Source organism: Anolis sagrei, chromosome 4 (genome assembly GCF_037176765.1).
Source record: "Anolis sagrei isolate rAnoSag1 chromosome 4, rAnoSag1.mat, whole genome shotgun sequence".
Taxonomy (NCBI): domain Eukaryota; kingdom Metazoa; phylum Chordata; class Lepidosauria; order Squamata; family Dactyloidae; genus Anolis; species Anolis sagrei.
Genome location: NC_090024.1, coordinates 105,166,023 through 105,180,409, shown reverse-complemented (window position 1 = coordinate 105,180,409; position 14,387 = coordinate 105,166,023).

The following is a 14,387-nucleotide window of genomic DNA, read 5'->3' as shown; positions in this document are numbered from 1 at the left end:
GTTGCTTCAGTCCATTTGTGATATTGATGGAGTACTTCCACATTCTTTTGCTTGCTTGCTGGAGATTTTATGATGTCGTAAATTAGTTAAATTAGCCTCCCTGAATAAGTGGTACCTAAATTTCCTATTTATTTATTTATTTCATGTATTTCTACTCCATCCTTCTCCCCCTGAAGGGGGACTCAGGGGGGCCTCACATAAGCATCATGTGATGCTGTCAGCATATAACAAAGATTACAGTTAAAACAGTAAAAATCATTAAAAAAACATTATACAAATTCACAAGTGCATTAAACAATAAATTAAAACATGCCGATAAATAAATAAATTTCCTACTTGACAGATGCAACTGTCTTTCGGGCTGCAAAGGTTGACAGCAAGCTACACAAAGGTTGGAAGCTCACTCTGACCCTGGCTGGCTTTGAACTCATGACCTTTCAGTCAGTAGTGATCTTAATGCAGCTGAATCCCAGCCAGCTGTGCCACAATCCCAGTGCTGCCATACACGTAGATATCCATAAAATAAATAAATATAATTAATGCTTCTGGAACATGGCCATACAGCTCAGAAAACTCACAGCAACCCAGTGATTGCAGCCAGTTAAAACATCAATTATTAAAACATCAATTAAAATCATGCAGTCCAAATCATAATCCAGGGCTGTTCCATTTGTCCATCACATTAATTCATAGTCATTTATTGCATTGTTCCAATTACTGGTCAAAGGCTTGGTCCCAAATCCACATCTTAAGTTTTTTAATGAAGGTCAGGAGAGAAGGGGATGATGTGATCTAACTGGGGAGGGAATTCCATAGGCAAGGGGCCACCAATGATAAGGCCCTGTAACTTATCCCCACTAGTTGTGCCTGCAAGGGGAGTGGGACTGAGAGCAGAGCCTCCCCAGACAATCTTAACCTCTGAAGTGGATCATAGAGGGAGATACGTTCAGACAGGTAAGCTGGGTCAAAACTGTTTAGGGCTTTATAGGCTAAAGCCAGCACTTTGAATTGTGCTCAGTAGCAGACAGGCAGCCAGTGGAGCTGACATAACAGGGGGGTTGTATGCTCCCTGTTTGCTTTTATTGAAGGCAGAAGCATATTAGATGACACATTGATTTTTTAAAAACCTTTTGAAAACACTGCACTCAAGAGGTATGTTTAGTTTAAACTAGAAACCTTAAAGCCAAATTCAGTGAATTGGAATGCCTGACATTAAAAGAGAATGCACATTGTTTTCACATCTGGGGCTGAAATCACATCTGAGCCTCACTCTTACTTTATTTGTGCTAAAACCTGATCATATGCATGGGAGACATTTGTAATATGAACGAACAATCTGAGTGACTGTTGGTTTTGCATTCAAATAACAAAGCAAGTAAAGCAGCAGTTACTGTATATGTCCTTATCAGAAACCCTTTTCTAAGATCTACAGAGACACTTGCTGGAACACCTCAGCAAGCAAGAATCCAAAAGTGGCAGGCTCAAACCCAGAACCTCAATCAAAGGCTGATACCAAATGAGAGACTCCCCCTGGGCACACAGAAAACTGGGCAACTTGGAAGGCGCTGAACAGATTGCGCTCTGGTACCACAAGATGCAGAGCCAACCTTAAGAAATGGGGTTACAAAGTGGAATCCACGACATGCGAGTGTGGAGAACAGCAAACTACAGACCATCTGCTGCAATGCAACCTGAGCCCTGCTACATGCACAATGGAGGACCTTCTTATAGTAACACCAGAGGCACTCCAAGTGGCCAGCTACTGGTCAAAGGACATTTAATCAACTACCAATCTTGCAAACTTTGTGTTTTGTTTGTTTGTTTGTTAAAAATGCAATACAACTGTTTGGTTTGTTCCTGACATGATAAATAAATCAGAAACCTGGAAACTAAGTGAACAACAAGTAGAATAGGGGACTTTATAGAAAGTAGATGAACCACAGGGTTGTGGTGGCACAGCGGCTTAAACCACTGAACTGCTGAACTTGCTAATTGAAAGGTGGGCAGTTAGAATCTGCGGGACCAGGTGAGCTCCTGTTGATAGACCCAGCTTCTGCCAACTGATCAGTTCAAAAACAGGCAAACATGAGTAAATAGGTACCACTCCTGCAGGAAGGAAATGGTGCTCCAGGCAGTCATGCCGGCCACGTGACCTAGGAGGTGTCTACGAACAACGCCAGCTCTTCAACTTAGAAATAGAGATACCCCCCCCCCTGAATTGAACTCAATGAGACTTAATGTCAAGGGGAAACATTTACCTTTCGATGAACTGTACTGGTGGTGCCCTCTATGCACCAAAAGTTATGAATGCTAATGATTCTAAGATGTTATAAACAAAAACAAAGATATTTTCAGCACCAACTTGAATAAAAAATCCTGTCTATATCGGACAACCAACTATTGCACTGAATATATTGCTGTATGTCATTAAGCAAAGTTTAGTTGCTAGGCTTGATGTGCAAAACCAAAGAAAGAATTAGAAAAACAGAAAAGGAAGAGAAGACTAACTTCTCCTACCTTCAAATTGACAGGTTAAATATTCCCTTGAGGCACAAGAAGGAAACAAAATATACACATAGGTACAATAAATATTTGTGTTCTGGTACTGTTAGTCATTGAGCTATCAAGAGAAAGGTGACTGTTGATATATTTTCCCTGCATGGTGCCATGTTGCAGTTCCAAGAAAAAGAGATCTTAGTAACTGTGTTTACAGTATTTATTTAGCAAATGATGATGCTATAGTTTGCCAACATGTCAGCAAATGCATAAATACATAATTGGGGAAGGAGTTGAGTCTGTTAACATCAAAAGATACCTGCATCTAGGCCTATAATATATGTCTTAAAAGTTCCCAGTGCAAAAACACATGTTCACAAAATCCATATGAACAATTATTTATTTATCATTTATTTACAGCTTTTATATTCTGTCCTTCTCACCCCGCAGGGGACTCAGGGCGGATTACAGTGTACACATATATGGCAAATATTCAATGTCAATTTTGACATACAAACATGTACAAACATACACAGGGCCTACTTAACGTTTTCTGGCCGCCAGGGGAGCTGTCGCTTTCATCGTCCATCTGCGACGCTGATAAAGCACTTCCGCATTCCCCGCATGCTTCCCCACTGGAATGCTTTGTTAGAGTCTTCTTTATGGCCTCATAAATCAGTTTATTTAGCCTCCCCACACTGTCTTTCGGGTTGCAAAGGTCGACAACAGGCTACACACAATTGGTTGGAAACCCACTCCAACCTGGGCTGGCTTCGAACTCATGACCTTTTGGTCAGAGTGATCTTAATTGAATATTAAAAAGAATTGAATATTCTTTTTAAAAACGAATCTTTCAATATCTGTTTTCATAAATGGCTAACAGTTACCTAAGGTTAAAGTCATAGCTTTGTGAAACCAAAGCACTAGACTGGATTATTCAGTCCATTTGTGTCATTAAAACTAATCAAACTGAAATTCTAAGAACAGATACAATTCAGACAAAGTCAAACAGGTCTAAGTCCCAGTTATTTCAATGAAAGAGATTTAAACATATGCCTAGTTGGAATAGTTGGGATTTACATGCATTCCTATACATATCTACTCAGAAGCAAGTGCAATTAAATTCATCGATCTTATTCTCAGGTTAATGGGTATAGGAGTCTAGGATTTAAAATTCTTAATTAACTTTACTGGATTATGCCTGCCATTTTTATAGAGTTTTATTGGGAAATATTATATGGCGGCTGAAAGCTAGGTTTTCTGACCCAAATTACTGGTGATTAAAGCAGCAATTTACTAGTGTTCAGTTCAGGATTCTGTGAAGCTGTGCTATTGATTTGAAATAACAGGCAATTATAATTTCAGCACAGTCAGAATGCCAGAAATAGATAGAACATCCAAATATATATTTGCAGATGTGGATTTTAATTGTAAAATAAGGGATCTTTGCTATTTTAGCAGCAGCTATTTTCAGTACAATTGACCTAGTGTTTCTCCATGTTTTGTTGTCATTATTAAAGACAAAATCCTTCATATCTTTAGATGGTGGCAGATCAGAGTTTGCAAAAAATACAAAAAGTTCTAGAGCAGTGGTTCTCAACCTTCCTAATGCCATGACCCCTTAATACAGTTCCTCATGTTGTGGTGACCCCCAACCATAACATTGTTTTTGTTGCTCCTTCATAACAGTCATTTTACTACTGTTATAAATCATAATGTAAATATCAGATATGGAAGATGTATTTTCATTCACAGGACCAAACTGGGCACAAATACCCAATGCAACCACATGTAAATGCTAGTGGGGTTGGGGGAGGATTGATTTTGTAATTTGGGAGTTGTAGTTGCTGGGATTTATAGTTCACCTATAATCAAAGAGCATTCTGAATTCCACCAGCGATGGATTTGAACCTTATTTGCCACACAGAACTCCCATGACCAACGGAAAACACTGGAAGGGTTTGGTGGGTTTGGGAGTTGTAGTTCACCTATATCCAGAGAGCACTCTGGACTCACACAATGATGGATATGGACCAAACTTGGCACAAATACTCAATATGTGCAAATGTGAACACAGATGGAGCCTGGGGAAAATAGACCTTGACTTTTGGGAGTTGTAGTTGCTGGGATTTATAGTTCATTACAATCAAAGAACATTCTGAACTCCACCAACGATAGAATTGGCTCAAACGTCCCACATGGAATCCCTATGATCGTCAGAAAATGCTGTGTTTTCTGATGGTCTTTGGTGACCCCTCTGACACCCCTTCACGACTCCCAGGTTGAGAAACACTGTTCTAGAGTCTGTGAGTCCAATGCTGGCTGCTGATTTCAAGGTCCAGTTTGTAACCCTGGTATTAAAGGAGTCATCCAAAGTGCTGAGCATTAATCTGAAGGTTCAGCACCTTGGACAGCTGCTTAAAAGAGTCCATCACTGATATGGGACTCGCTGCTTCTGTCCCAGGGATACGGTCAAATGCCATCATGACACCTCGAGACAGTGTGGCTTGTGACCACGGGAACTTTAGTCCAAAAACAGTTGAGATTTTGGTTAAGTGGTCCTTAGGCAGGCAAATCATGTCAATTAAAGCACAGCACCACAAAAGAGGATTCAGAACTTACCGGAGAGGACTTTCAATGGCATAAAAATAAAATAATAATAAAACTTTATTTATATACCGCTCTATCTCCCCGAGGGGACTCAGAGCAGTTCCCAGGCAACATCACAAAACATACAAAGTAAAACAACATACCCATTAGAGCAACAAAACAATCTATATAAATAAAAATGTTAGTTCGTGCTACCATCAGAACTCAAAAACCACTGGGGGAATTGACACCAAATTTGGACACAAGACACCTAACAGTCCAATTTATGTCCCCCACTCAAAAAAAAATGATTTTGTCATTTGGGAATCGTCATTGCTGGGATTTATAGTTTGCCTACACTCAAAGAGCATTCTGGACTCCACCAATGATGGAATTGGGCCAAACTTAGCACACAGGGCTCCTTTGACCAACAGAAAAAACTGGAAGGGTTTGGTGGACATTGACCTTGAGTTTGGGAATTATAGTTCACCCATATCCAGAGAACACTGTGGACTCAAACAATGATGGATCTGGACCAAACTTGGCACAAATATTCCATATGCCCAAATATGAACACAGATGGAGTTTAAGGGAAATAGACCTTGACATTTGGGAGTTGTAGTTGCTGGGATGTATAGTTCACCTAAAATCAAAGATCATTCTGAACTCCACCAATGATGGAATTGAACCAAACATGGCATACAGGACTTCCATGACCAATAGAACACACTGGAAGGGTTTGGTGGGCATTGACCTTGAGTTTGGGAGTTGTAGTTCACCTACATCCAGAGAGCACTGTGGACTCAAACAATGATGGATCTGGACCAAACATGACACAAAAATTCCATATGCCTAAATATGAACACAGATGGAGTTTGGAGGAAATAGACCTTGACATTTGGGATTTGTAGTTACTGGGATTTATAGTTCACTACAATTAAAGAGCATTCTGAAACCCACAAATGACAGAAATGGGGCAAACTTCCCACACAGAACCCCCATACTTAAGACCATCCAGTCCAACTCTCTTCACCAGGGTAAGAAAATGTAATCAGAGCCCTCCTGACAAAGAGCCATCCAGTCATAAATATAGATAGATAGATATGATTCTCTCTCACACACACATATATAGTATCATAGATTTGAAAGAGACCCTTAAAGAAGGACTATGATATGTTGCATATTCCAGAGTAGGCAAACCAGACACTCTCCACATCAACACTGACAAAGAAACAACAAGAAATACTGTGTACTCACAAGCATAAAGGAATTACAGATATTAGAAACCAACACTTTCTCATTACTTTATTTTCCAGATCACCAGACTGGGCCACAGCAACACATGGCAGGGGACAGCTAGTATAAGCATAAAAATTGTCGCCATGACACACATATATTAAAAGTAATCCTGCCTGTTCAAGGCAATTAAAAATTTAAAAGGCTGGGCCAAGATTTGTGCAAGCCCAAAAATTCTAGGGGGCTCAGGAATTAAGTGCAATGCTATGGCAGGCAACAATAATATTAGGTACGGGTCTGTGGCTGTTCATTCCGGGGCTGATTAGAAGAAGTGATCTGGGAAATTGGTAGGAAGAATAAGGCCGTATTCAACAATATGTAAGACTAAGTTAGAACTGGTCATTTTCAAAGGCTTGTTGAACCCACCAGGTCTTCAAGCTCTTATGAAAGGAGGGGAGGGATGGGGCCTGTCTTATTTCCCTTGGAAGGGCGTTCCAGAGGCGGGGGGCTACCACCAAGAAGGCCCTCTCTCTCGCCCTACCAACTGTGCTTGTGACGGAGGTGGGACCGAGAGGAGGGCCTCCCCGGAAGGTCTTAGAGTTCATGCCGGTTCATAGAAGGAGATGCGATCGCAGAGATAGGCAGGGCCTGAACCGTTTAGGGCTTTATAGGTCATAACCTGCACCTTGAATTTGGCTCGGCAACTTATTGTCAGCCAAGAAAGCTGTTTTAATAGGGGTGTTGTATTCTCCCTATAGTTTATATTGTAAACTAGGTTGGGGACCCGGCGCTGCCCGGGTTATTAGAGAAAGTGGGTAATGGCAGCTCTGTATGCCAAGTTTGGTCTTTATTTGTCATTGGATGACGGTTGCATTGTTTTCAGGAAGTGAGTGAAGGTACTTGAAGTCCCATCATCAATGGTCAACCCTCCTCCAAACAGCAGCAGGATATAGAGTGGGTCATGGGGGCTCTGTGTGCCAAGTTTGGTCTTTATCAGTCATTGAATGAGGGTGGCAGTGGTTTCAGTAAGTGAGTGAAGGTACTGCAAGTTCCATCATCCAAAGTCAAACCTCCTTCAAACTGCAGCAGGATGCAGAGTGGGTCATGGGGGCTCTGTGTGCAAAGTTTGGTCTTTATCAGTCACAGTCATTGGATTAGGGTCACAGTGGTTTCAGTAAGTGAGTAAAGGTACTGCAAGTCCCATCATCCATGGTCAACCCTCCTCCAAACAGCATCGGGATGTAGAGTGGGTCATGGGGGCTCTGTGTGCCAAGTTTGGTCTTGATCAGTCATTGGTGAGGGTCTCAGTGGTGTCAGGAAGTGAGTGAAGTGACTGCAAGTCCCATCATCCATTGTCAAATTCTTCCAAACCGCACCAGGATGTAGAGTGGGTCATGGGGACTCTGTATGCCAAGTGTGGTCTTGATCAGTCATTGGCAAGGGTCTCAGTGGCCTCAGGAAGTGAGTGAAGTGACTGCAAGTCCCATAATCCATTTCCAAATTTTTCCAAACTGCACCAGGATGTAGAGTGGGTCATGCGGGCTCTCTGTGCGAATTGTGATCCTGATCCATCACTGTTGGCAGTTGTAATGGTCTCAGGAAGGGAGTACAGGTATTGCAAGTCCCATCGTCCATGGAGCATCCTCCCCCAAACCGCACCAGGATGTAGAGTGCATCAAGGAGACTCAGTGTGCCAAATTTGGTCTTTATCGGTAATTGGATGAGGGTTGCATTGGTCGCAGGAATTGAGCAAAGGTACTGCAAGTCCCATAATTCATGGTCCATCTCTGGCCAAAACACACCGGGACGTAAAGTGGGTCATGAGAGGTCTATGTGGCAAGTTTGGTCCTGATCAGTCAGTGCATGAGGTTAACAGCGGTCTCAGAATGTGAGTGATGGTACTGCAAGTCCCATCATCCATGGTTCATCCTCCTCCAAACTGCAGTAGGATGTAGAGTGGGTCTTCTGTGCTCTGTTTGCCAAGTGTGGTCTGTATTGGTAATTTTCTGACAGAGCCCCTGGCCTTTCCTTTCCTCTCTTTGTCATCTCGGAATCTTGGAATTGAGGCTGGCCAATCAGAGACCATATGCAAATTTCCTTCTGTCATGTCCCTGTCTCTGTCATGTACCCTTTTCTCCACCAGGGGCTCCTGTTGAAGCAGGCCAATCAGGGATCACATGCAAATAGCACCGCTGCCCAGCCAATCAGAACGCTGGCACATACTCCTCCCGCCACACTTTTGTCCTCCGCATACAAGTTTTGACTTTTATTATATACATAGATAGATAGATATAGATAATGAGATGATGATTATTATTATTATCCCGCCCCCTCTCCCCCGGAGACTTGTGGTGGCTTATAGTGTGATAGTGTATTCCATCGCACTATTTGCCCATTTACTAGCAAAGTAACTGGCTGGCACAGCTTTCCGGATAAATAAAAGTATTTCTCAGCAAACCCCTACTGATACCTCACCCAGTTAACTGAAGATGCCAGGAACTGAATGTGGAGTCTTCTTTTTTGCAATGCATGTGGAATTATGGAAATTGGTTTATATTAGTATGCTGTTTTATGTAAATATATGTTGTTTTATGCAAACATATGTTGTTTATGTAAATGTATGTTGTTTTGTCACGGCACTATTGTGTGCTTTTTGTGAGCTGCCCTGAGTCCTTCGGGGAGATGGTGGCTGGATATAAATGAAGTTTATTTGTATTATTATTTTCTAAACAAGTCCAATGATCATAGCAACATGATTTATAGGGAAGAGAAGTGGAGGCCTTAAGCAGGCACATTTCCCAGTACACAATATACACAAAATACAGCAGTCAGGCGCTGAGTAATCCATCTAAGGGAAAGGCCAAGAGAAATAGGAAGGAGAAAACACTACAAACCCCAGAATTTTACAGAATATTTCCATGACTGTTAAAGTAGAATAATGCCAATGTAGAGTGATAGGACTGCAAAACATAATTCATAATTTTCTGAAATGACATACCCAGACAAATTATGGTATTCATTATAAGCTAATAAAATTTTTCATTTAATTAATTAATTAATTATAGACCACTTTTAAGCTTTCTATTGTGAAGTGGTCCTCTGTATATTAGAGCAATAACTTCTTTGTATAATGAAGTTTTATACAGGTTTTATACAGGTATACAGGTTTACTTTTGTGCCTCCTAAGCTCCCCCCCCCCCTCCAGCCAAATTGTTTGGTTCCTCTCCCAAAACAATACATTGACCCCAAATGCTCCCTTTGAAGTTGGAGCCAATTTCTTTACACACTCACAGCTCTCATTTTTGGCCCCAAAGAATGAACTTTTGGGTCGAGGAGACCTTGTTGCTGAGAGATAGTGAACGGTGAGTCTGGTTCTCACCCTATTTAGGGAAAAAGGCTTCTGCCATGATGTGGCAAAATTGGGTGTTGGCATTTAGAGACAAACATATATATTGTGGTTGGATGGCAGGTGGGTGCAACCCTTCAGGGTCCCTGGAGTGCCCATTTAGTCCTTAACCTTGATTTTTTAAAAATGTGTCTAAACAGAAGTAGTAGCTAAAAACAGTAACAAGACGGCAAAACATAATATTATTTGTTTCAAGGTTACAGCAAAGAAATAAAAGGAGGAAATGGAATTGATTGATATTAATACTGAAAAAAATAACAATATTAATCTAGTTTTAAGTTGAGAGGAAAAGTATCCCTTCTCAGTTGCTTTGTACGCCTTTACTTCTAACCCTGCTCAAAACCTAGGTCCAGAATGAATGTAGATTTTCCTCAATTTCAGGCTGACATTCACCATACTATTAGAGCAATGAGATTACTCTGGATAAAGAGCTTAAGATTTAAATACTGCAGCTGCACTAAAGGAGACACCTTCAAAATACTTCCCAGACATTGGAAAGGTGCCAAGAGATCACTTTAAGACCCGACATAAACACAATGGTGCCAAGGTTGGCAGATCTTTTTGGTGATAGATTCTAGGCACTTACTCTGAGGAAAGATCATCTGGGGAAGAGGTAGCCAAGCAGGAAATATGCAGCCTTCCAGATATTTGTGGCCCTAGACCTTCTCCTCTTTCTATGCATTGGTCATGTTGGCTGCAGGAAGGCACAACTAACCAGAAAAGATAGAAATGCTTCATAAGGTTAGAGATAATAGGAAAAGAGGAAGACTGCATTCCAGGTGGATGGACTGAAATCAAGAAGTTGCTGATCTCAATCTACAAGAATTGAACAGGGCTGTTGAAGCCATGGTGACTTGTAGGTTCCTCATTCATGGGGTCTGCATAAGTCAAAGTCAATTTGATGGCAGGCAACAACAGCAAAATATCTTCTCAAGATTAGGTTAAAAGCACGACAGTGTCTTTAGTAAACTTGGCTTCAAGGGAGGCTTCAGACTTGATTTGATAATTTGTCTTTTTGGTAGTCCAGGGTATCTGCAGAACTCTGCTTCAGTCGATTCTCTCACTAGGTTTCTTTACTGTCCAGCTCTAACAACCATACATAGGATGGCCTGGACAATCCCAACTTTGATATTCGGTTATGTATGTTGACACATGAAGAGCTTGTCTAGTTCTTTTTTAGATGTTGAGTCCAAGTCTTCTTCTGATTACTTGACTGTACTCTCCATTCTGATTAATGACTGAGCCAAAGTACAGAAAATTTTGAACTATTCCTCTTTAAAGTTAAGCAAATAATTTGTGGTCATTACAGTAAGATCCCTATGTCCACTGGGGATATGTTTTAAGACTTCACGTGGATACATACATTGAAATTGAATGCAGACAAGATGGAGGTCCTTCTGGTCATTTGTAAGGTAGATCAGGGTACAGGGTGTTGGATGGGGTCACACTCCCACTGAAGACACAGGTCTGTGGTTTGGGAGTCCTTCTGGACTCATTGCTAAGCCTAGAGGCCCAGGTGTTGGAGACGGCCAGGAAGGCTTTCACACAACTAAAGCTTGTGCGTCAGCTGCAACTGTACCTTGAGAAGCCGGACTTGGCCATGATGGTCCAAGTCCAGCTTCTGTATCAGGACCAAGTAGCAACAGTAAGAACTGACAATGGAACAACAGACTGGTTCAAGATTGGGAAAGGGGTATGGCAGGGTTGTATATTCTCCCCCAACCTATTCAACTGGTATGCAGAACACATCATGCGATGTGCGGGGCTTGACGAATGCAAGGCTGGAAGAAACATCAACAATCTTAGATATGCAGATGACACCACTTTGATGGCCGAAAGCGAGGAAGAGCTGAGGAGCCTTCTAATCAAGGTGAAAGAAGAAAGCGCAAAAGCTGGGTTGCAGCTAAACATAAAAAAAATCCCAAGATTATGGCAACCAGACTGATTGATAACTGGCAAATAGAGGGAGAAAACGTGGAGGCAGTGACAGACTTTGTATTTCTAGGTACAAAGATCAGTGCAGGAAATCTGCAGCCAGGGAATTAGCCTGGCCACAGGAAAGCTTAGAGAAGACAATGATGCTGGGGGAAATGGAAGGAAAAAGGAAGAGGGGCCAACTAAGGGCAAGATGGATGGATGGGATCCTCGAAGTGACTGGCTGGACTCTGAAGGAGCTGGGGGTGGAGACAGCAGACAGGGAGCTCTGGCATGGGCTAGTCCATGAGGTCACTAAGCGACTGAACTTTTTTTTTGTCGTGTCAGGGGTGACTTCAGAAACTGCAAGTCGCTTCTGGTGTGAGAGAATTGGCTGTCTGCAAGGATGTTGCCCAGGGGGGGCTGGATGTTTTACCATCCTTGTGGGAGGCTTCTCTCATGTCCGCGCATGAGCTGGAGCTGACAGAGGGAGCTCATCTGTGCTCTACCCGGATTTGAACCTGCGACCTGCCGGCACAGGGGTTTCTTATTCTTACACCAAATGTCCCGTATCAATCTAATCTAATCTATCATCTATCTATTTATGTAATCTATTTTTTCTATCTACTAGCTGTCCCCTGCCACACGTTGGTGTGGCCCAGTCTGGTGATCTGGAAAATAATGGTTTCTAATCTATGTAATTTCTTTAATCTTGTGGGTAAACAGTATTTCTTATTGTTTCTTTGTCAGTGTTGATGTGGATAGTGTCTGGTTTGCCTACTCTGGAATATGGAACATATCATTGTCCTTCTTTAGGGATCCCTTTCAAATCTATGATATTATACCTGTGTGTGAGAATCATATATATCTATCTATATCTATAGCTGGGTGACTCTTTGTCAAGAGGGTTTTGATTAGATATTCTTGTCCTGGTGAAGAGAGTTGGACTGGATGGCCTTAAGTATTTTCTGTTGGTCATGGGGGTTCTGTGTGGGAAGTTAACCCCGATTCTGTCGTTTGTGGGTTCAGAATGCTCTTTGATTGTAGGTGAACTATAAATCCCAATAACCATAACACCCAAATGTCAAGGTCTGTTTCCCCCAAACTCCATCTTTGTTGATATTTTGGAGTATGGAGTGCTTGTGCCAAGTTTGGTCCAGATCCATCATTGTTTGAGTCCACAGTGCTCTGTGGATGTAGGTGAACAACAACTCCCAAACTCAAGGTCAATGCCCACTAAACCCTTCTAGTGTTTTCTATTGGTCATGGGAGTCCTGTGTACTAAGTTTGGTTCAATTCCATCATTGGTGGAGTTCAGAATGCTATTTGATTGTAGGTGAACTATAAATCCCAGCAACTACAACTCCCAAATGACAAAATCATAATTTTTTAGTGACGGTCACTCCTTGATTTAGTAGGGGTGTTGTGGCCAAATTTGGTGGCAGTTCGTCAAGTGGTTTTTGAGTTATGTTAATCCCACAAACGAACATTACATTTTTAGATAGATAGATAGATAGATAGATAGATAGATTAGATAGATTAAATAGGTAGGTAGGTAGATAAGATAGATAGATTAGATAGATAGATAGATAGATAGATAGATAGATTAGATAGGTAGGTAGGTAGATAGGTAGATAGGTAGATAGGTAAGTAGATAGATAGGTAGATAGATAGGTAGATAGATAGTTCGCAGTCAGGCCCTCAATTGGTTTGACTCATTTCTCCGAAACCGGAGCCAATGCGTGGAGTATATGGATCAAGTCTCTGAAAGATCTCCCCTCCTATGTGGGTGCAATTCTCTCCCCTCTTCTCTTCAACATCTTTGTTAGACCCCTTGCTAGTTTGGTTCGGAGTTTCGGCCTAGACTGCTATCAATATGCGGACGACACCCAACTCCTTCTGCGTTTGGAGCCTGGAGCAACCTTAATACCAGACAATTTCACCTTATGTCTGGAGGCACTGTCAAACTGGCTACGTGCTAGTAGACTGAAGGTGAACCCGGCGAAGACTGAGATTCTCTGGCATGGCTGCTCAATTGGTCTGACCCATTTGCTACCCACCTTCGATGGTGCTGCCCTATCTCCTTTGCCTACCGTTAAGAGCTAGTGGGTCATTTTGGATTCGCAGCTGACAATGGAAGCTCAGGTCACTGCTGCCAGCAAACAGGCCTTTTTCCATCTACAACAAGCGAGGCAATTGGCACCCTACCTATCTGATGAGGTTCTGGCAACAGTCATCCATGCCACGGTCACATCTAGGCTAGACTATTGTAATGCCCTGTATGTTGGCCTTCCGATGTATATGACCCGAAAGCTCAGTATTGTTCAGAATGCAGCAGCCAGGCTACTCACACAAGAACACCCATGAAATGCCATAAAACACCAGTGTTGTGGCATTTGCATTGGCTTCCAACTAAGTACCGTGGTCTCTATAAGATGCTAGTTCTGATCTTTAAAATTCTTTATGGCCAGGGTCCATCATATCTTAGGGACCGTCTCTCCTTTTCTCATCATCGGAGGTCGCAACGACCAGCCCAACGTGACTTACTTTATATACCGGTCCTAGAGAAGTGCACTTGGAAAAGACCAGACGCAGAGCTTTTTCTATTTCTGCCCTTGCCTTATGGAATTCCTTACCGCCCTACATGAGAGCCATGCGTGACTTAGGGCCTTTTACTCTAGCACTTAAGACCTGGCTTTTTACTAGAGCTTTTGATCTTTGTTAATTTTATCAATATCTGTATGTA